This window comes from Sorex araneus, chromosome 4, assembly GCF_027595985.1.
Source record: "Sorex araneus isolate mSorAra2 chromosome 4, mSorAra2.pri, whole genome shotgun sequence".
In the NCBI taxonomy this organism is placed as follows: domain Eukaryota; kingdom Metazoa; phylum Chordata; class Mammalia; order Eulipotyphla; family Soricidae; genus Sorex; species Sorex araneus.
This window is the reverse complement of record NC_073305.1, coordinates 110118819-110143818: the sequence shown is the minus strand read 5'-3', so window position 1 is coordinate 110143818 and position 25000 is coordinate 110118819. Positions and strand designations below refer to the sequence as shown.

General features: G+C 38.2%; 1 pseudogene; it reads left to right on the top strand.

Moving 5' to 3' along the window:
- The first annotated feature begins 24022 nt into the window (after positions 1 to 24022).
- Positions 24023 to 24754, top strand: LOC101557977 (stathmin-like; annotated as a pseudogene).
- Positions 24755 to 25000: the final 246 nt, after the last annotated feature.

Here is a 25000-nt window from a genome sequence, read left to right as displayed (position 1 = left end):
GGGAACAGAGAGAGAGAGAGAGAGTCCAGTAGGTAATGTGCTCCTTGCATGTAGCCAGCCTGGTTTTGGTCCCCGGCACATCATATGGTCCCCTGAATCCAGTCAGGAGAGATCCATGAGCACAAAGCCAGGAGTAAGCCTTGGGCACAGCAGGGTATGATCCGAAAATAGGAACAAACAAAAAAATCAACAAAAATCTTAAAATTAGAATGCTGAAGAAGACCTAAAAGGAATTTTTAAAAATTATTTTGGGGAAATGAATATTCTCTTAGATATCAAAGAAAATAAACTTTGGTTACTTTATGGGAGAGTGCTAGAAGTTCATGATCCTTTAAAGACATATGGCTCTACTGAACTAGAAAGACTGATGATAGCTTGGGAGTCCTGTTTGAAGCAAGGTTCAGCTTTTATGGCACCAAGAATAAGGAGCCTCTCAACTGTGCTCTTTGGCCATGAGAATGAGTATCTCCTATACTAGACTGACAGCTGACTCTGAGAGGAGATCATTTCACAGTTCTCTCCTGACCTTTGTGACAGGTTCAGTCTGAAGGAATGAGAAAAAAATATAAGTGAAAAACCTTCCTGAGAGCACCAGGTCTATAGCAATCTGTTGAAACAACTTGAGCACCCTCTGATGACTGGTTTTCAATCTCATTGGCATTTTTGCATTTTGAGGATTCTGTCATTTTGGATTGTATGTATAGGAATTAGGACCCAAACTTTTCACAGTAATCCCCATGTACCTGAATTCATCTTCCTCACTTTAGAGAAAAGGTTATTTGCTCAAAGTCAGTTGCTGAAGTATGCTTTGTCACAGTTTTCAACTGTAACCAGACTCTGAAGAGCCAAGAACATTTTCAGGGATCATGGAGTTAAAACTATTTCAAAGGTAATTGTAAAGTATTTTTTGCCTCTTATACTGTATTGACCTTTGTAATAACAGAACAAAAATGATGGTAGGTAAAACTGTTGGCACTTCAGCAAAAATCAAGATAGTGGCTCCCAACTGTGCTGGAAATGACTATTTTCCACTGCTATACACTTAGTAATATACAATGCCAGTTTCACTTAAGAAGCTATTATTTAGTTTAGTTCTGTAGTCAAGCTAAGGTTCTTTCCCACAGGGCATTGTCTATTTCCTTTCTTTATTTCTTTGTTTATCACATCTGATGTTTTACCCACGGAGGTGGTGGCATAAATGGGAAAGGTCTGATGCACAGTGGTAAAGGAATATTGACTCTTTGGAGGTAGAGTGGTACAACATTGGACCCTAAAAGGGTATACCTTTAACACTTTTGTAAACCAATGTTACCTCATTTTTAAAAATGGAAAACAACAGTTCCCTTGCCTAAACACTTAAAGATACAAATTTTGTAAAATTTTAATCCTTTAATATACCTTTAACACATGTGTTTTAATATCTATATAATTAGGTATGAGTGTTTCTGTGGAACACTAAAGAATAATAGTCATCTTGAGCAAGAGCATTTGTGTCTTATTTTTGTTGTGAACTAAGTTGCTTTCTCTCATGGTACAATGATTTTATTAGAAGAGATGATTGGCAGATAAACTGATCATTCAAACATGGCACTTGGCAAATATTTTCTGATAACTAGTAATTTATGAAGTGCATAATTAAGAATTGCGTACATTTGAAGCAGAAAATTTTATTTCAGTTATAATTTAAAAGAAAACAACTGAAAGTCTGTGTTGCCAATAGCAAAATTCAAGCTTTCAAGGGAAAATAATAATTTTGGAAGACTTTTCAGTTTGATAGTCTCTCAATAGTTGACTTTTATATTGTGATAGTGATAGTGATTTTTTTAATGAAAAAGACTAAACATAACATTAGAAGATATGTATAACTCAATAGATCAATATTTTTCAAATGAAAGATGTTAAAAGTTAAAAAAGTTTAAAAAAATACCCTACCTGGATCAAAAGATCCCATCAAAGTGCAAAACAAAACAATAAAACAACATGTGAAAAGCTCAGTAATATTGTTTAAGATTCCAGATTGCAATCAACAGTTTTTTTGGTATAGTATAATAAAGAATATAATTTTTGGTATAGTATAACAAAGAATATAATTTTCTAAAAAGGCTACCAAATACTCTTTCCTTTCCCATCAATATATAATATGAGGCTATTTTTTTATTCAGATGTTTCCACCAAAACAATATATTATAACATATAACTAACTGCAGAAGCTTAAAGAGAACCCTAGTATCAATCTTCCAGTAAGTCACATTAAAGACACTTGGATAATGCAGAACACCATTCTATTCATGATTTTGGGGAAAGCATAGAGTCCTTTTTCATAAAACTTCAATCTTAATGCCAGTGTGCAATGATTATTAATAAGTTAGTAAATTAATAAGATTTTAACCTTTTATTCCCTACATGATATACAATAAGTATAATTCACTTAAACAAAAGCTTTTTCAAGTCTTCAGTAACTTTATTTTTAAATTCTTTTTTGTTTTCTGTTTTGGGGCCACTTCGGGCTGTATTCAGGGCTTACACCTGGCTCTGAGCTCAGGGATCACTCCTGGAGGGAGTGATCATATAGGATATCAGGGATCAAACCTGCATCCGCCGCATGCAAGGCAAGTTCCCTACTAGCTGTACTATCACTCTAGTCAAGACATTAGTAAGTTTAAGAGTGCAGTGGGGGCTAGAGTGAAAGCATAGTGAGCGAGGTGCTTGCCTTGTAAACAGCTGACCTTGATTCAATCCACAGCACCACCTGTGCCTCCTCACCCAAGTTCTCCCAAGAATACATCTCTGAGCACAGATCCAGGAGTAAGTAAACCCTGAGCAACACTGGGTGTGGTACCCTTCAGTAAAACAAAAAGTATAATGGGATTTTATGATTATGTATTTCAATTCCAAAAATTTCTGCTGGGTACATTTTTTTTGTGGTACTTTCCTGCTTTGCATACACCTAAAATTTATGTTGATGAAAGAACTGAATTTGAAAGGGAAAATAGTCAAGGACACCACCCATAACTTTCTTTCATCCTTGTTTTCCTAGATGTTTCCTTTTAATATATGGAACTAGGGCCAGAGATATGGCCTACCAGCTGAACTTGTGCTTTGAACGTTGAGGGCCTGGTTCTATCCCTAGCACTGAATGCTTCCCTGAGCACCTCCAAGAGTGACCCTTGAGTACAAAGCCAGCAGCAACCCCTAAGTACCTCCAGCTATGATCCAAAGAAATACACCCAAAATTAAAAATGTAAACTTCATAGTAATTCTCCATTCGTTATTTTATGACAATTTAATGCCATTAGACTCTGTTGTCTAGACAATCTTCTACAGACCCAGATTTTCTTTGAGGGCAAGATTTTCTTTGTGTGATTGTTTTTCCACCGAAGAAGATAAAATTTATTTACTGAACCAACAGTTTGATGCTCTTTGTGTTCCTGGAGCGAGCAACGCCATTGGGCTAGCATGTAAGAGGGTCAAATGGAGATGTTACTGGCGCCCGCTCAAGCAAATCGATGAGCAATGGGATGACAAATGATGACAAGTGACAAGTGATCTAACTAGTAAATTATGGCCATTAAAATTATTGGGAGATCAATATGTACACTAAGGAAAAAATAGACTTTAAAACATTCATTTTAACAATGTCCCTTGCACATTCTCATGGTAGGATTTTCATGTCAATTATACTTAATTGTATTAGATGCCTCTAATGATATTACAATGGTTAGTGATATTAAATATGCTTCTAATTATGTTTCATGTTTTGTACTGTCCAAAACATTCTTTAAGATATGGAGCTAGCTTCACCTGTGATGTTTGAACAACCTTAATAGTTTTCAATATAGTTTAATACAAAAGTTTCTATAGCCAGAGAATCACTGTCATCCCATTGCTCATCTACTTATTTGAGCAGACACCAGTAACATCTCTCATTGAGAGACTTATTTTTACTGTTTTTGGCATATCCAATACGCACAGGTAGCTTGCCAGACTCTGCTGCGTGGGCTCGATACTCTCGGTAGCTTGCCAGGCTCTCCGAGAGGGGCGGAGGAATTGAACTCGGGTCGGCTGCGTGAAAGGGGAATGCCCAACCGCTGTTCTATTGCTCCAGCCCATATCCAGAGAATATAATTAAAATTAATAAAGGAAAAAATAACATATTGATTATAAAACTCATGACTATAAAAAAATAAGTGTCATGTTCTTTATTAAAAGAATGAGCAAAGTGCCCTTTTCTGTCCCCGCGCGAGATCGACCCCAGAGGCAACTGAACCACTTTGGACACGAGCGGCGCCCCCAAAATGCCTCCAAACTGTGTGCTCGGAGCTTCTGGCCCAGGCGCTGCCGGCAGGGTATGGTCTTTTCTCTCTCAACTCTTTCTTTTTGAACGCAGCGAGGCAATAGCCGGTTTTTAGACTCTACAGGAAGCCCAGGAAAGCCCATGGGGCGGGACTTCCGGATCCGCCCTGTGCCGGCCGACATTTAAGCTCAGAGCCATGTGAGGACGCTCCTTTCCGGCCCCGCTCGAGATCGACCCCGGAGGCAACTGAACCACTTTGGACACGATTGGCGCCCCCAAAATGCCTCCAAACTGTGTGCTCGGAGCTTCTGGCCCAGGCGCTGCCAGCGAGTGATGCAATTACCAAAAGAATTTTCCTTGGACTTCATATAGAAATCCAAAACCACGCGGCTGCGATATCTCTTGATTGTCAGCAACGTGTAAATGTTCCTTTTTGGCAGGGCTTACCGTGGGGGGAAACTCCAAACAATAGTACTGAGTTTTTTGTTGAAGGGTAAAAGATTGTAGCGATAGAATTTTAGGCAGAATTTTCCCTGGACTTTATATAGAAATCCAAAACCGCGCGGCCGCGGCAGCCTAATGTCATCTAATCATCAGCAATATGAAATGGTTCCTTTGTAATGGGTTGGACTTTGGGGGGACCATAATAGGGTTAAAGTTTGTAGCGATGTGTAATTTCTGGCCGTACTTTCCCTGGACTTTATACAGAAATTCAAAGCCGCGAGGCCGCTGCCATGGCCGCGCAACCTATTGTCATTTAATCATCACCAATACGAAATGGTTCCTTTTTAACGGGTCGGACTTTGGTGGGAAATCCTAACAAGAACAGTAAATCTTGGGGCTGGAGAGATAGCACAGCGGGTAGGGTGTTTGCCTTGCACGCGGCCGACCCGGGTTCAAATCCCAGCATCCCATATGGTCCCCTGAGCACGGCCAGGGGTAATTCCTGAGTGCAGAGCCAGGAGTAACCCCTGTGCATCGCCAGGTGTGACCCAAAAAGCAAAAAAAAAAGAATAGTAAATCTTATGCTGAAATATTGAAGGCTACCAAAGTGGTAGCCATCTCTATAGACTGAACTAAGCCATATCCCCACGCCTGCTGAGAAGAAATATCCTTCTTTCTCGGGAAGAAACGCGGCGTGGTGTTAACCATAGTATGATGTCCATTAAGCTGACACGGACCTGGTGGCGTGGGAATGGGATACAAGGGAATAAATTATTATGTACTTGGAACAGCGGGACGCTGGTGGAATCTTGAGCCGGGGCCGATACCAGCGTATTACTTTTGGTTCCAGAAGCTGCTTGCAGACATTCTACCAGACTATCAACTAAGCCAGAGCCCCACGCCGGCTGATGACGGGAAATAACCATCTTTTTTGGTTTGTTTTCCCTTTGTCAGGCAGCGTGGTGATTACTAAACAGGCGTGATCTCGGTGGCGAGGGACGAGGGGGGAAAAAAATAGAAAAGTTATGTAACAAACAGCGGGACTTAATATCTCTACATTCTCAGCAATGGAGAGCCATCAAATGCTTCCTTGACAGTGGGACTGTCTTCTCTTTTTTGGGGGGAAACCCTAGCAACAATAGTGAATTATGTGTTGAAACATGGACTGTAACCAAGATAAAGCGTAAACGAAGTGAAACTTATCACTTACAAGGGCGGGGACTGGGGGGGCGGGAGGGGGCGGGAGGTATAATGGGGTGGTTGGTGATGGAATATGGGCATGGGTGAAGGGAAGGGTGTTTGAGTACTGTATAACTGACATAATCCTGAGAACTATGTAACCCTCCACATGGTGATTCAATAAAATTTAAATTTAAAAAAAAAAAAGAATGAGCAAAGCCTGAGGTAGTCCCATCTGTTTATCGCTGTTTCCACTTGGCTGGCCAGTGGAGTGTCCTCTTTAAAGATACCTTTAACCTCAATGTTGTGAAGGGTTTTGTTGACCATGTTTTCAATGTACTTGATGGACTCTGGTCTGATGTTGAGGTCTTTAATCCATTTTGATCTGACTTTTGTGCATGGTGTGAGGTGGAGGTCTGAGCCCATTGTTTTGCATGTAGCTATCCAGTTTTGCCACCACCATTTGTTAAAGAGGTTTTCCTTGCTCCACTTCACATTTCTTGCTCCATTATCAAAGATTAGGTGATCATATATTTGAGGGTTTGTGTAAAGGTATTCCACCCTGTTTCATTGATCTGCAGTTCTATTTTTGTTCCAGTACCATGTTGTTTTAATTATAACTGCTTTGTAGTAGAGTTTAAGTTTACTTCTGCTCCTCAAAAGACACAGTGAACAGAATTCAAAGACAATCAACAGAATGGGAAATATTCATATTCCCAATACCCATCTGATAAAGGGTTGATATCAAGGATATACAAGATACTGATTGAACTCTACAAAAAGAAACATCGAACCCCATCAGCAAATAGGGCAATGGCATGAACAGAAACGTTCTCAAAGAAGAAATCCAAATGGCCAAAAGGCACATGAAAAATTGCTCTTAAGCACTAATCATCAGGGAGATGCAGATCAAAACAACAATGAGATATCACCTCACACCACAGAGACAGGCCCACAACCAAAAGAACAAAAGCAACCATTGTTGGTGTGGATGTGGGGAGAAGGGACTCTCCTTCACTCCTGGTGGGAATGCCGACTGATTCAGCCATTTTGGAAAACAACATAGAAAATTCTCAAAAAATTAGAAATTGAGCTCCCACTTGACCCAGCAATACCACTTCTGGGAATATATCCCGAAGATGCAAAAAAGTATAGTCAAAATGACATCTGCACTTGTATGTTCATTGCAGCACTGTTTACAATAGCCAGAATCTGGAAAAATACGGAGTGCCTGAGAACAGATGACTGGCTAAAGAAACTTTGTTACATCTACACAATGGAATACTATGCAGCTGTTAGAAAAGATGAAGTCATGAAATTTGCATATATATGGATCAACATGGAAAGTATCATGTTAAGTGAAATTGAGTCAGAAAGAGAGGCACCGACATAGAAAGATTGCATTCATTTGTGGAATATAAAGTAACAGAATGGGAGACTAACACCCAAGATTATTAAAGATAAGTACTGGGAGGATTACTCCACAGTTTAGAAGCCGGCCTCACATACTGGGAGAAAAGACAGCTCAGATCAAGAAGGAATTAAGTAAATGGTGCTAGGAGGATCCTCTCAGGATGGGAGATGCACCCTGAAAGCAAACTATAGACCTAACATGATGGTTACTTAATGCCTCTATTGCAAACCACAACACCCAAAAGGAGAGAGAAAAAGAGAATGACCTGCCACAGAGGCGGTGTAGGGGGAGGAGGCATGGGGTGGGGATGGTAAGAGGGATGCTGGGACCATTGGTGGTGAAAAATGTGCACTGGTGGAGGGCTGGGTACTCAACCACTGTATGACTGAAATGCCAGCACGGAAGTTTATAAATCTGTAACTGTACCTCACTGTGATTCACTAATAAAAAAAAGAAAAAAATGACAAATAGAATAATCAGAAAAAAAAAATAATAAGCAAAGTCATCCAACAAATGCATATACATAGTCAAGAGATTTTCTTGTAGGGATTTTTTTTTCATAATTTCCAAATAGTTTATCAGCTGATCTTGCATTCACAAAGATTATTCATCCTCATACAAATAAAACAAATTTACCAGGAAATCCAAGAACAATATGATGGTAAGCATAAAACACATATTTATGGTATCTACTTTGTGGCTTCTGGATTCAAACTAACTCTGAGTTGACCTGGTTGTCTTGTTTTTCTATTTAATGGGCTCAGTAACTGCCTAGGGCTTTCACTCACAGGAGTTAATGGATCTGGTTATCCCTTGTTGATACCCTTAATAATCCTACTAAACATTTTTAAAAGGAACACTTAATAGTTTTCCTAGCTCTTTTTCATAGTTGTGGATATTATTATTGTAGGAATTTTTCACATTTCTTTGCTATTCTGGTTTTCCTATTAGGTTCTTGAAGAACACGAATGTAGTATTGCAGTATCTTCAGAAATGTTCCCTAAGCTGGTATTTGAAGTTGTGGTATAAAAGATCTATGCAGATTGTCAAAATAAGCCTTTTTCCTTTTTTCTTGGGGAATGGAGATTCTGGGCTGTACCGGGATATGCTTAGGGTTTATTCCTAGCTCTGTGCCTGGGGATCACGACCAACAGTGTTCTGGGGACATTATACAAGGCAAGGAATAGAATTCAGGTGAGTTCTATTCACCTGAGATCTACCTGCTGTACTATCTCTCAGGTCAAAAGCCTTGTTTTTCTCAGTGATTTTATTCAAGCAATTCCTGCTATCAATCAAGATGCTTATTTTTGAGTACCTATGTTCTAGGAATGTGCCAGGAACTTCATCAGTTTCTGTAATGTACAAGTTCTTGAATAAAGTCCTGTGATTGATATTTTCCTCTTAAAAAACAAGGAAATTAATGTTAAAAGTTATTAAATCAGTATGAAACTGCAAAGAATTTAACTCCAAATTGGTAGGCTCACAGCTTATCTTTTTAGTGACCTCTCTCCTCTATATGTTGTGGAGGAGAAGGAGGATTTAATTGACTCTAAGAAGAGTTATGCCATTTGCTATGACTACCTATTTATTAATATTTTCTGATACATGTGTTTATTCCTATCAGCTCTGCTTCCCACCCATTTATAGTGGAAGTTGGTGATCATTTTTATATTTGTCAACCAGAAATATAGTACACAATTAGAAGCCAAAGCATGTTTACATGAAATCAAAGAGGTTTGTGTTTTGGCTTTCACAGATAGCAACCTAAAATGTGTTGAGATAGAATCAAGTGGGGAGTTTATGGAATGAAGTGAAGATGAGTTAAGCAGTGCAAAAGAAGAGTTGATTAGCATTAGTAAGTTTAAACTATTTGCTATTCATAATTGGTTAGTGGATTGGTTTCTGTATTCACTAGAAAAGATGAAAAGGGAATTTGACTGATTCTATCCTTAACTAAAAGTCTGTAATCATCAGTTTTCAAATAACTATTTGCTTGATGGTTTCAAGAAACCATTTAATGATTATCCTTCTTTTCAGAAAAGATAATTCATGTATTTATTCCTTTGTTGCACAGAGTTACAATTACTACTTTTAGTCACTCTTTTAAAAAGAGCCTTTGGTTTAGTGATCAAATAAGCACACTTTATTTTCAGTGAAAATTAAATTGAAAAATGAGTGACTGCTCAGAAACACTTCCATTTTGCACATAAATATTGCCATGACATAATAAGAATACATATCCAACAGATGAGCATCAAAACTAAGTCTTGATAGATATTGCTAGCATTTTAGCTTGTTATTTATAATAGTATCTTTAATTAAAAAATGTTTCACTTCATTGAATCTGCTAGAAGTTATTCTACTCTAAATCCAGGATGTAGGTGCCTTTAGTTCTGTAAGGAATGGTTATGGTCTACAATTCCAGACTCTATAGAGCATATTTTCACATATCCACATGTCACATATTAACATTCCTTAGTTTCTTTACCTCCACTCTATTTTCATAATGCCTCACAGAGTCTGTTTCCTTGCCAGTGAAATTTATTGTTGTGATTAATTTTATTTTAGTGCTAAGAATTACACTTCCTCTTTAAGAGCACTCCTGTTCTCCTTTATTGAATAGTGTCACTGTTTTTGAGAATGTATTTTTAAAAAATCACCATAGGAAATGTTTGGAGCAAGCTGAAGCCACATATCTCGAACATTTCAAATTGAGTGTGTGAGATTAAGAGATAGGAATCTAATTTTTATCTGAAAACTCGTGAATTAAAAAGTTTGGCAAAAGGAAGCACATAGCTAGATTTTGGCATCGTAGCTGTCCAAGTTAGGGTAGTTGTCGAGAATGGGAGAAGGGAGGTTACATTTAAACATATTATAAGGTCTCAAAGTACTAGAATGAAGAGAAGAGACTAAAAAAGGTAATGGAATTGACACATTAATTACAATGCCAACTGTAAGATAAGTATAAAAGAAACTTTAATGAAAGAGGACATAGGAGTATAAACAACATGCCTACAAGCAATTCTATTCAAAATACTTTTGAATAAAATCTCAGAAAAGTCAGATACCAAACCTGCAGGATCAGAACAGTTAATCTCTTTCTAGTTTAACCTGTAATGTTTATTTGAGGACTATTGATTATAGATTCAGTTCTTCACAAGTATGTACAACGGATACCATCTGGTTTGTCTATCAGCAAAAGTGCATCCAGATCTTGAATGCTTTGCTCTTATTTTAGGAAAATAAAAATTTTTTTGAAGTAAGAATAATTTTTGTAAGTTAGAGGACTGGAGCCATAGGTAGGGTGGGTAGGGCATTTGCCTTGCACGTGGCTGACCTGTGTTTGATTCTTCAGTCCCTCTCGGACAGCCTGGCAAGCTACTGAGAGTATCCCGCCCGCACGGCAGAGCCTGGCAAGCTACCCATGGCGTATTCAATGTGCCAAAAACAGTAGCAACAAGACTCACAATGGAGACATTACTGGTGCTCGCTCGAGCAAATTGATGAACAACGGGATGACAGTGCTACAGTGCTACATTATTTAGATGTACAGACCATTGTAATAATGAAAATAAAGAACAAACAAATCACTTTGAGATATATACACATAGAAAGACACAGATATAGATATATTTGGCACTGTTTTAGCTATAACATCTCTGCTAAAATCTGTTTTGCTGTTTTGTTTTTATGTTGCTACTATAGTCATGAATCACGAAATCATGAAATCCCGTTAATCACCGATTTCTCGGGCAGGCTCAGTAACATCTCATTTCGTCCTTTCCCTGAGATCTTAGAAGTCTATCTCGACTGGGCCTGTTGGGGTCTCAGCAGCCAGTCTGAGACCCTGGCCAAATTCCCTGCCCTTAGAGACAGAAACAGGTTCTCTTCAAACAGGGCCCTAAGGCCCGGTGCCAGCACTCCACCCAGAAGGGCTCCCTGGTCGAGAAGATAGTGGGATGAAACTTGAAAGTCACCGGTTGTCTGAGCTAAGCATACCGGCCTTAAAAGGAGGGAACATAGATCATCAATTAACATCTGTAAAGGGCCTAGCAAAATGTTTACTTCAGAGCTGATAACCAGATGTTCATAATGCCCACTCCTTCCTAAAATTTCTTCTTTAAATATTGGCGTGTGAGCTTAATAAAATCAAGAGTTACTTGACCTCCAACTCTCCCCCCTCTGCGTGGTTCTTTCTCGGTGGCAGTGGTAGGGTGGCCGCGGTGCGCAGGGAGGCAGGGCAGAGGCTTCTTCCCTTCCCACTCCCTCTCCTATAGGGAGTAAGTCCGGTGGCTGGGGGATCATACTCCAGTTTGCCGGGGTCTAATGGCCAGGACCCTGACATCGGCCCTCCTAACGATGTTGCACTGGGGGCTCTTCAGGGTCAGGGGAATGAGATCCAGCTTGTTACTGGATTTTGCATATGAATACACCATGGGAAGCTTGCAAGCTTCCATGTGGGCAAGAAACTCTCAGAAGATTGCCAGTTTCTCCCAGAGGGAGAAGTAGGCTAAAGATATAAAGGCTAAAGCTTCCAAGAGCTTGCTTTTAAGTCTCTCTCTGGATGTTGGCCATTGATGGGATTACACACACCTGGGTTCCTCTGCCGGTACCTTCATGCATGAGGCCTGTCCGAATGTGTCGAGAGGGACCTCCAGCATGGCTGTAGCTAGGTTCCAGTGGTCTTCGGCTGCCAGGATCTCTGCTCGGGGTGGGGAGGGAAGTTGGAGCCCATACCCTCCGAGGGGCCCCAGGGAAGACAGCCAGGCATGTGGGCAAGAGACTCTCTACTACTATAGTATCAAGTAGAATTAAACCAGTAAGTACTGGTACCCATGTATTGAGTGCACAAAACCAGACTTCTATGTGTCATAAGTTAGGGAAGACATTTGCTATATGTTATCTAGGTTTTAAAAAATACCTCTTGGGGACTGGAGCGATAGCACAAGCAGGTAGGGCGTTTGCCTTGCATGCGGCCGACCCGGGTTCTATTCCCAGGATCCCATATGGTCCCCTGAGCACTGCCAGGGGTAATTCCTGAGTGCAGAGCCAGGAGTAACCCCTGTGCATCGCCAGGTATGACCCAAAAAGCCAAAAAAAAAAAACAAAACAAAAAAATACCTCTTGTTTATAGATTTTTGGTGAACATGTCAGCATATTCTGCAAAATGTGCTCCATCTCATCTACTGTGTACTGCCACATTCTAAATCATATCCTCTCAAGCATTTTAGTATTTTTGGTTTTAGGTCTTCAATGGATTATTAATGTTCACAATCATCATCATTTTAAAAGAAAAAACAGGCTCCATGTTATTTTAGGAAATTGTGGAAACGATAGAAGTTGAACATTTTTTGTCTATAGTCACAATGGATTTTGTTTTAGGTTTGGACTTTTGTTGAAGAAACGATGTTTGTTTATATTACTTCAGTAATACACTAGTAGTTTGTCGGGTTTTTTAAAATTTTATTTTATTAAAGTACTGTGAGTCACAAAGTTATTCAAGTTATTCGTGGCTAAGTATTTTTTTAATCGAGTCACTGTGAGATACAGTTATAAAGCTCCCTATGATCCAATGTTCCAGGTGTAGTAGAGATCAGTTCTCTCTCTCTCTCTCTCCTCTATGTCTCTGTCTCTGTCTCTGTCTATCTGTCTGTCTCTCTCTTCACTCCTTTTGAACATTATGGTTTGCCATACAGATATTGGGGGGTTATCATGTTTGCTCCTTTACCTACTTTCAGCATGTAGTTCTTATCTGCAGTGATTATTTCCAATGATCTTTGTCATAGTGGTCCCTTCTCTATCCCAACTGCCTTTTCTCCGACCGCTTGAAGCAGGCCACCAACTGTGCACCAATCCTCCTGACCCTGTTACTATTGTCCTTGGAACAGTTGAATTTTTAAGATACAATGCCAAAAACAGTAACAAGTCTCCCAATGGAGATGTTACTGGTGCCTGCTAGAGCAAATTGATGATGAACAAGGGGATGACAGTGCTACAGTGCTAATGATGCAACACTGCTCCCATCATCAGTGTCACCTTTGCTACATCGATGCTTCAAGGTTCTCTTTCTTACACCACACCCCTGCCCCAGCACAGCCTGTCATCTTGACATCTTTTAAATTTGGTTATTAAAGTTTGAGTCTCTTGATTTCATTGTCGTTAACTCTGTGGTTTGGATATTTAGCAGTAACATTCCTCAACACCACTAATGTACCCAAATCCCCTTTACCTCACCCCATTCTTCTCATACATCTCCTCCTCTTCCCCTTTACTTAATTTCTTTCTTTCTCCACCCTTTACTCTGGGGTCGAGAATGATCTAGATATCTCCCTTTAAACCACTGAATTTCCTTATCCAGTTACTCTAAATGCCACATATAAGTGATATTATCCTGTGTTTGTCCTCCTTCTAGCTTATTTTATCTATTTAACATGATATCTTCCAGTTCTATGTTGTAGTAAATTACATGATTTCATTATTCCTTATAGCTGCATAGTATTCCGTTGTGTATATATATCACATCTACATGATATACTAATCAGTTGTTGGACATCTAGATTGATACCAAATCTTAGCTATTGTATTGAGTGCCTCAATGAATGTGTGCATATCTTTTAAAATAAATATTTTTCTTTGGGGTAAGAACCCCAAAGTGGAATTTCTAGATTGCATGGTAGCTCAATTTTAAGTTTACTGAGAACCCTCTCTACCATGGGAAATAGAATACAGGGTTCTCAGTAAAATCATCATTGTTTTTTTAAAACCACTTATATCACTCTAACACCTATTATCAAGTTTAATAGATATTCACATAAGAGACCATGGCATATTCTGTTATTTTGAAGGTTTAATTTCAAGAAGAGAGAGGCTTTCAAGCTTTGTTTTTTTCCTTCTTTTAATATTTTGGTTTTTGGCATAAAATACTGAAAATATAAATATTCTGGCAACTTTAAGTTCATAGATATTTACTTATTTGAATTGTATATTTAAAGTATGATCAAATTTTGTTTTTTTTTTCACATTGAGAATTCAAAAACTTTCCTACATTGCACAGCAGAATCCTCCTCTACTGCACTCAGAAATACAGATTATGAAACTTCCTATTTTTTCCTCTCTTAGATGAATAACTTTGGAAGTTTAAATGATGATATAGGATTATAAGTATTATCATTTATTTCCAAGGCAAATTTTTTGCAGCTATCTTATTAACTTTGAAAAATTTAATTTTAGAATCAGGATCACTGCTCCTGTTTTCAAAGATGTGTGAAGGATGAAATTCAGCAGGAGCCAGACTAGTTCTCAACTTGTTTTTTTCCAGAAATGTAGCTTTTATTCTTTTAATTTCTACAAATGACATGCATGTTCAATATTACTATACCAAATAGGATATTTTTAAAAAACAATTGAAAAGTATTGGAGGAAGTGGGGAGCTGGGCCACACTTGGCAGTGCTCATGGCTTGTTCCTGGTTTTGCACTCAGGAATTATGTCTGGCAGTGCTTGAGGAACCATATGGAATGCCAGAGACGGAACTTGGGTCGGGCACGTGCAAGGCAAGCAAGCCCTCCCTGCTCCTCCCACTGTACTATTGCTCCAACCTCTCAAAAATAAAATGTAAGGGTAAAATTACCCCTTATTATTATTTTTTTACAAGAAATCTAACTTATTGAGCAAGGTAGTCATGATGTAGCCTCATATTTCTTGAAGCATAAAAATGTTTGTTTCCAAAAACATATATTTATACATGTACACATGGAGTTTATTTTTCATGGAACACAACCTCATATTTCATAGTTTATATTGACATCACAGAAAGTTAAGTAAGATGTCACATTTTTGTTAATATAAATGCTTATGTAGCTAATGTTGAGTTTAAAAAATTTCTTCAGAAGAAAATTATTAAGTAAAGATAATAATAACTAAGCATCATATATATACATACATCTAAACATACATACATCTGGTATTTTGAACCTCTATTGAACCAGTTGGCAATATTTCCCTAATTAATTACAGTATATAAAATGTTTGTTTTTTTAATATTTGTAGAGCAATTTTCAGTTTGACTTTAAAGGAAATAGCATAACAATATAATTTTTAAATTTGTACTTTTCTTTTCCATAACTTTTAAAATAATACAGGTGAGGAGCCAGGGATGTGGTTCAGAGATAAAGTGCATTATTTTGTTTCCAGGCAGGTAAAAAGAAGGTCCTTGCAATGAGATTTTTAAGAAATAAAAAATAAGAGAAAGTTGCCTAATCATCAGACCTGAAATAGACCAAAAGCAAGAAAAACATGCCCTCTTGAGATGCAAATATTGAGTTGTTTGAAGATGAAGAAAATAAACCACCATCCAAATGCAGAAACCCAAAGAATAGGAAAAATTTCCAGAGATGCAGAAGGCCATGATAAGAACATAAAATTAAAGTCAAGAATTCAAGGCTCTTCTTTATGATACCCTGACAATAGACTGTTACTTAAGTGGGAGTAGTTTTGGAGAAGCCCTGCTTTAAAATCAATTTTGTAAAGACCTGAAGTGCACATTCTCCCCGTGAAGACTGCCCTATATGAAGTATGTAGTCCTGGCTTTCTGCCCCTCTGAAGTAGTCTGCATTCTCTCCTTAGCATGCACCTGTTTCTCCCTCTCTTTCACTTCATAGGTCACTAAACAATTTTGTCTAAATAAAATTAATTTGCCTAGGACAGGAGCGATAGTACAGTGGGTAGGACATTTGCCTTGCACGTCGAAGACCTGGGTTCGATCTCCAACATCCCATATATGGACCACTGAATGCCATCAGGAGTAATTTCTGAGTTCAGAGCCAAGAGTAATTCCTGAGCATCGCCAGGTGTGACCCAAAAAGAAAAAAAAATACCTCACTAAAACAATATAATAACCAAATTCACCTGCAATGCACATTCATATTATTAATGACAATACATTTTATAATCTAATTAATCTAATCTGTTTTGATCAGGAATGACAATGGCCAGCTAGCACCAAAATTGACAGGAAATTCTGGAAATTAATACTCAGTCTATCATTAATATCATAAAACCTGTCTTCCAAACTTTCTCACCAGATGTTAACTGGAACTATCCTAAGCATATTAAAATGTATAAAGAGTTCAGATTATAGGTTATTCTGAATTATTATTTCCATTTGGGCTCTAAGATAGTGTAATATTAATGTACTTCTTAAGCACAAAGAACTTTATGGCAAATAAGCTCTTGAAGTTGTAGTATTTACAAATATGACTCAGGGCCGGACTCTGTCCCCAGGAAGCTTATAATCAAATTAGAAGGTAAAAGACAGATGTATGTGTAAAGCTTCATTTGACTCCTTTAAGATGGGACTCCGGGCTGCTGAAAAGTATCAAGCCACATTCGGAGAAATGTAGGCTTCCCAGGACAAAGTGTTAAAGGCTTCTGGTAATGGATCTGAATGCCTCTTCTCACTGAGTTCTGAAAATTACCTTTGTTCTCAGCCCCCATCTCCTCTCTGGAAGGTTTTCTGGTACCCTACTTGTTTATAGTGGCTCTTGTTCCTCCCTTTATTTAACCTTCCTCCTCCTTAATCACTGACCTTATATTTATCTCCTGTTTCTCTCCTACCCTAGCTCAAATGAGCTTGGTCCTGTCTCTCTTTCTCTTATAATTATTCTGGAAAACTGGATCTGTACTACATGGTCTATGAATTTCTCTTTAACCTTTTATAACATGGAGTGATTTTATTTGCCATTTATGTTCTGATTTCCTAGTGTGTGGGAGACTGTTCACTAGTCAATTTTATCTTCAATGATATTTTTAAAAATTTCTAACCACAGCTGCAACTCATTTTGTGTTTTATTATGGATTATAATTTTACTTTAAAATTACACCATGCATTCTAAAGTTCTCCTCTAATTTAACTTATTTTTATGTTGTATGTCACTATAATAGCAGAGATTGGTTTTTGTATTCTGTTCAATGGAGAAGGAAAATTAATAATAAACAAAACAATTAAAAAAGAGAGAAGTTATAGACTTCTCACTGTGATAATAGTACTCTGCCTACTGAACAATATTCCTTCAAACTAGTTCCATGAGACTCTTTCAATAGTAGATAATCATAATTTAGTTTTAGCTTGAGCCAAGAGCATTTAGAAGACACTGACTCTAATTAAGGGAAAAAGCACTAATTGCTGAAAGTACAATATAAAAATCTCTGATGCCTGATTCTACATTGCCCCAGCGCTAGCAGATATTTAACCTTTGTATCTCAACACTGATCAATACATACCATCAAACTTGTTGATTTAAGCCTTAGATTAGGAATACTGAGAGAGCTTTCAGAGAGTTTATATATGAAGTGGATTCAATTCTAAGAGCTCGAAATTTTTTTTTCTTTTTGGGTCACACTTGGCAATGCACAGGGGCTACTCCTGGCTTTGCACTAAGGAATCACTCCTGGCGGTGCTCGGGTGACCATATGGGATGCTGGGAATCGAACCTGTGTCGGCCACACGCAAGGCAAACGCCCTAATTGCTGTGCTACTGCTCCAGCCCTGAGCTCAAATTTTTTAAAATTGGAGAAATAGTACAGCAGGTTTGCATGGCTTGCCATGCATATGGCTGATCAGGTTCCATCCCAGCACTCCAGGCTCCCTCTCCTAGCCAATAATGATCCCTGAGAGCAGAGGTAGAAGTATACCCTGAGCACCAGTGGATGTGTCTCCACCTAAAAAAAAAGGAAAAATATCAAGTTATTTGTTCTTAACAACAACCAGGTCTTCCCTCTTTATTTTAACAGAATATCAAGGGATTAGTGGCAAATACAGTAGAGCTCTTCTCTGTCATTAAAGCTTTTCATGTAGTGGAGATAAAATAAATTATTTTTATTTATATAAAAACTGATATAATTTTAAATTAAATATTAATTAAATTATGAAAATTAAATTATGAGTATGCTTTCTAGGATGGTAAAGTTTTCTGAGGATGGTTCTTATTTATGTGCTTGAAACTGCATAGATGAATGATAGACTGGTAGGCACTTAGTTTGGAAAGGGCATTTTGCCTGTTCAGTAAGAGTGTGCCAACGCAAATGATTTCTTCCTCCCTCCCCCCAAAATTTGTTGAAGTAACATGATTTAAAATACTATTAGTGGGCCGGAGCGATAGCACAGCGGGTAGGGCGTTTGCCTTGCACGCGGCCGACCCGGGTTCGATCCCCGGCATCCCATATGGTCCCCCAAGCACCGCCAGGAGTAATTCCTGAGTGCAAAGCCAGGAGTAACCCCTGAGCATTGCTGGGTGTGACCCAAAAAGCAAAAAAAAAAAAAATAAAATACTATTAGTTACAGAATTTCATGAATACAGTGTTCTAGCACCACGTGGACTACCATAGTACCACCTATTCTCCATGAAAGGACCTAGGTCCCCTCCCCCACACCTATGCCCTTTGGTAAGCTTAGTTATGGTTGTTTTTATGATTATTGATTAGTTAAAATAAAATCATTTCTTGGGATGGAGCAATAGCACAGCGGGTAGGGTGCTTGCCTTGCAAGCGGCCGACCCGGGTTCGATTCCCAGCATCCCATATGGTCCCCTGAGCACCGTCTATCTTCACTCCCATTCCTTCCCATTCCAGTCATCGCATGACGTTCTCAAGGGTGGCACTGAAGAGTTTCTGTGAAATGGTATCGCCCTGCCGAACCTCTCTCTTTATGTCAATGATCATTTCCTTGTAGAATGGTGAGATCCTGGTGGTGAATCCATAATACAGCTCTCGGAGGATCTTGATGTACTGCGTTTGAACACCCTGTTTGCCTAGGACTTCGATGACAAAATGTGGTATGCCAAAGAAATCTTTTTTTAAAAAAGACGGGAATTGGGCATATGCTACAATACAAATAAAGTTTTAGAATATTGTGCTAAGTGAAATAAGTCGATCATAAACAACAATTATGGTATGATTCTACTTATATGAGATACCTATAGGGTAGTCAAAGCCATAATTGTTGTTAGAGGATAGTTGTAGAGGAATTATAGTGGGGAGTTGTTTAAAGAGTTTAGAGTTTCAGTTTTTTAATGTAAAAAGGATTATGGAGATTGATTGCAAAAAATGTATAAATACTTAATATTACTAAACTGAACACTTAAAAATAGTCATGATGGTAATTGGTTTTAGAGGCACATACTCTGTGGTGCTCAGGGCTTACTTCTGAGTCTACAATCAAGAATCACTTTTAACAGGGTTCAGTACACCATATTGAGTTCAGGAGATGGAAGCTAGGTCTGTTGCTTTATGTAATGTATTGTCATGTCAGTCCATGAGGGTAATTGTATAGTATTTTATTATCAGCTATGGTCATTATACTGTGATACTGTGCATTAGAACTTTATTAATGATTTAAACAATAAATAATTGCAAGATTTTGCTATTTAACTTTGTTACTTTGTTACTTCTATTCTTCTTCCTCCCAACATACATACACACACACTGGTAATTACCAGATTTCTCTTTTTTCTAACAGTTTTAATATTTTTTAATTCCACATACAAGTGATATCATAGAACAGGTTCTTCTTTTTCTGACTTATCCCATTTATTACACTGTGCTTAAGATCCATGAAAGAATATTCTTGTTTCCTATTAATGAATAGTCCATTAGATATATGTACCATATATTTTTGTTTTTATTGGTTGAGATAGTTACAGCATTTCCATATCTTTGTTTTTGTAGTTATTCTGCATTAAACATTTGAGTATATATATCTATTGAAATGTTCTTTTCTGTATCTGCCCCTAAATAGAAATGCTGCATCATATAGTAGGTACTGTTCTTAGTTTTTTCATAAACTACATATTGGTTTTCATTATCGTTAAATCAGTTTATACTCAGGAACAATATATGAGTTCTCTTTTCACCAATTCTCACCAACAAAGTTGTAAATTTTATGGCAGATAAAGAGACACATGGTGATGTGAGGACAAACTGATGCCATGACAGGCCGCAGCTAACATTAACTTTGACTAGGCCTAAATTTTTGTTTCCCAGAAACTGAACTTGCAATTTCTGGTAAACTTCTAGTTGAGTAACCTGCCCAAAGAACTGCTAGATCATCTGACTAATCATGAGGGGTCACTATGTCCATTTTTTTGAACAACCACAAACTGGCTGTTATAAAGCGTTAACAAATTGCTGACCACTGTTGCTTGATCACTGTTATCATAGTACTTTCTCAACCTTGAAACCTATATAAACTGCTAGCAACTTAGACTCAGCGTCCTTGTCAAGACTCCACTGTGTTGGATGAGACTTGGACCCTGGCTCAAGCTAGCAGTAGTTCCTTTGCTTTTGCATTAACGTGTGTGGATTAACGCTTTTGGTCTCTCCGCAACTGGGGATCTGAAATTCGGGCACAACAGTGAAAGTGTATGCAGAGTTGAAACAATGAGAACTGAGAAGAAGGAATGAGAAGTTTGACTTTAAGTTTTGAGCTTATGCAACAAAAAGAAACACAGCATATTAAAAATAGGAGATGTTTTAAATTTAATCACATATGATAACAGAGTTACAAAGTTATTCAAGGTTGGGTTTCAGTCAGACAATGTTTCAGTACCCTTCTCTCCTGCTGCCCTTCTCCCAGCCTGACTCTTTAGTAGCCATCTTCCTTCTCTCTCTCTCTCTCTCTTTATCTATCTATCTATCTATCTATCTATCTATCTATCTATCTATCTATCTATCTATCTATCTATCTATCTGTCTCTCTGTCTGTCTGGTGCACATGTGCGCTCTCTCTCGCTCTCTCTCTTCTCTCTCTTTCTCTGTCTCTCTCTGTGTCTCTCTCTGTTTCTGTCTTTCTCTGTCTCTCTGTCTCTCTCTCCCCCCCGACCCCTTTGGGCATTATGGTTTGCCATACAAATACTGTTTTCTCCTTTACCTATTTTCAGCACATAGTTACTATCCAGAGTGATCATTTCCAACTATCTTTGTCATAGTGGTCCCCTCTCTATCCCAACTGCTTTCTCCCCCACCACCTGAGACAGGCTTCCAACCATGCACCAATTCTTCTGGCTCTTGTTTCTATTGACCTTGTTTCTAGTATCCTTGGATATAAAGTCTCTTATGTTTTTTCATATTTCATAAATGAGTCCAATAATTCTGTGTCTCTTCCTGTCCTTCTTACTTGTTTAACTGAGCATGATACTCTCCATGTCCATCCCTTTATAAGACAATTTCATAACTTCATTTTTTCTAACAGCTGTATAGTATTCCATTGTGTAGATGTGTTATAGTTTCTTTAACGAGTCATTTGTTATAGGGCACTCCAATTGTTTCCAGATTCTAGCTATTGTGAATAGTGTTACAATGAATATAGAAGTGGAGTTAGCATTTCTGCTGTGTATTTTGGGACCCCTAAGTCTCATGGAAACTCAATTTTTAGTTTTCTGAGGAATACTCATGGTGTTTTGGGAGAGAGAGAGAGGAGATAAATCAGGTTAAAAATGTTGGTACAAAGTAGCTGGGATTGAAATTACTTGAATGAGAAGATAGTTTGAAATTTAAAATATTAGCCTTAAGAGTCAAAGAGACCCTTGTGATGGAGATAGTTGAAAAACGTAAAGCAAGAAAGGGGTTTGATAAAATTTTCCTATATTGTACATTTGATATTCTTTTCTATGATAAAGTTTTTTACAAAGTTCCAATGAGTCAGTGCATTAGCTTTTTAGGTAAAGTTATTAAAACTTGATGATTATGGGCCATAGAATGACCTTAAGAGTAGAAAATCAGGAAAAATAATTTATTTTGGAGTCAGCATTTTGTATTCCTAAAATGACAGTTGATAAGAAGAGTGACACCAAAAGCCAATTTTATAACATGAGTCAGTATTGCTCAGATCATATGATGATTTTTGTCTTTTCTATAGTCCCAGATAATAACTTTATTTATATCACTTATCTTCTAAGAGTGGAAAAGCAGCACATTGGTTTAAGATCCTTGGTTATTTGTAATTAAAATGCAGATAATTATATTACAAATAATTATAGTATGTAGAGAATATATCACCCTTTGCTTTCTCTATTGTATGAGCTGCTTAGAGGAGAGGGCATATGTTCCTCATCTTTGTAATCCTAAGAACTGGGAAAGTTTTTAGTAGGAAACTAGGATAGAAAAATAGAAAAATAAGTTCATGAGCCTTCATATTAGTTACAATATCAATCACAATAAAAGATACTGAAGGGGCCAAATAGTCCCTTCTCTTTGCTATCAAATGAAAAGGTGGAGTTCAGAGTTGGTCCAAGGAAATAATAGTGAATTAGTTATGAATGAAGGATAGATCTCCTGATTCCTAATCCACTTTTATTTCCCACCTAAACCATACTATTTCATGTAAGTTCTTTAAGTTTTCAGACCTCAAGTTCTATTGGTAATGCTTAACAGGGCACCTTGTATGAGAAATTACCCCATAAATATTTTTGGATTTACTCCTTTTAAAGTAAAAATAAGAATGGCGGTATGGTGCCACCAACAGATCAACCTGTACCTTCGGGGCAAGTGTATCAGCAGCCTGATGGTGCCTTCAGGCTTCCTGATACTCCAAAATTGCCCCTGTGTCTTTGGCTAAACCCCAACAACTTAGGGCGAAGTTCACCAAAAAAATTAAACAGCCAAAAGTTAGGTATGTGGGAGCCATGCCCACAAACAACCTCCGGCTCACCTATACAAGCTCATTTATTGGCCTTATTTCAGAGACCCATAAATAAATCTTGAAAGATATCAAAAGCCACAGTTAGTATTGGACCTGTACATGGCTAAACAAACCAGGGTAAATAGGAGCGGGGCTGATGCCAGCCCAGACAGAGCCCCCAGCAGCCACTTACTTCCACAATCCAAAATCGCCACTGTACCTGCAGCCTAACTCCACCGTCTCAGGACAGACCTCACCAAGATATAATCTGCTGAAAATTTGGATATGCTGTTTTTGTGACTGAAATCTCCAGGCTTTCTTGGGGTTGGGATGGGCTACCTCCTCGCACCTCCCTGTACCTCCAGAAACTTAGGCAATCACATCCACACTTCAAAGTGGGAACCCAATTCAAAAGCTGCTCCAGCCTTACTGTCCTAATAAAAATACCAAATGCCCTGAATAAACACCATGACTTTTTGGCACCTGTATTGCAAACCATAATGCACAAAAGGAAAAGGAGAGAGAGAGCCACAGAGAGAGACTGGAAGTGAAGGGGTGGGGTTTTGGGGGATGGTGATAGGGAAATGGGATATTGGTGGTAGAAAATGTACACTAATGGAGGGATGGGAGCTGTATCATTTCAACAATTATGAACAATTTTGTAATGGTCTATCTCCTGGATATTCAATTTTTTAAAGTTTTTAAAAATTTTTACCAAAAGTAATATGGAGTTCACGCCCAATTCTATCATCATAATCAGTGACTGAATAAAAAGCAGTACTCCTACATTTAAAAAAAAGTAAAAATAGGTAAGGAGAGAAAAAAACAAATGTAACCCTAAATAATAATTAAGATAAATTCTTATTTAAATTCATATCATTCATATCCTGACACAGTGACGTATTAAACACTGGATTACTAAAATATTCAGGATTTTCTGATGAAAAAACTACCATACTCTGTATCATAATGTTTTAAAATAAATAAATTCGAGAGTGTGACCAGGAGAGTCAGACCTAGCAGGGCTTTCCTTGCCAGTGGATTGAGTAGATAACACTGCCAATCTCTTGTCCTCTCTTCACTATGGCTTCTTCTGATATCCAGGTGAAAGAACTGGAGAAACATGCAACTGGCCAGGCTTTTGAACTGATTCTTAGCCCTCGATCAAAAGAATCTGTCCCTGAATTCACCCTTTTCCCCCAAAGAAGATGAATCTTTCTCTGGAGGAAATCCAGAGGAAATTAGAAGCTACAGAAGAAAGACGAAAGTCCCATGAAGCTGAAGTCTTGAAGCAGTTTGCTGAGAAGCGAGAGCACGAGAAAGAAGTGCTTCAAAAAGCGATAGAAGAGAACAACAACTTCAGCAAAATGGCGGAAGAGAAACTGACCCACAAAATGGAAGCCAACAAAGAAAACCGAGAGGCACAGATGGCTGCCAAACAGGAGCATTTGCGAGCGAAGGACAAGCATGTTGAAAAAGTGTGGAAGAACAAAGAATCCAAAGATCCTGCTGATGAGACTGAAGCTGACTAATTTGTTCTGAAAACTGACTTCTCCCCCTCCCCTTCCTAAATATCCAAAGACTGTACTGGCCAGTGTCATTTTATTTTTGCCCTCCTGACAAATATTCTAGAAGCTGATGTAGGACTGTATAGGTAGGTCAGACTGTATAATGTTGTTTTAGGGGCTAAGAGGAGAAACAAAAAGTGTTTTACTCTTTTTCTAAAGTGTTGAAGTCTTTCTAATGTAGCTGTTTTTCTTGTTGCATCTTTTCTACTTCAGTACACCTGGTGTACCAAGTTAGTGGCTAGTACTGTATTGGCTCTGTGAAACATGTTTGTGAAGAGAAGGTAGTGGCTTCTTTCAAACTGTTATTAGATGCTGAATATCTGTTCATTTTTAAATCCCAATTCCAGGAACCCTCTGCGCCTAAAGACTTTGATTCCAGAGACCTAACATATTTGGGCATCCAGCGTAGCTTCTTACAGCAATGAACTG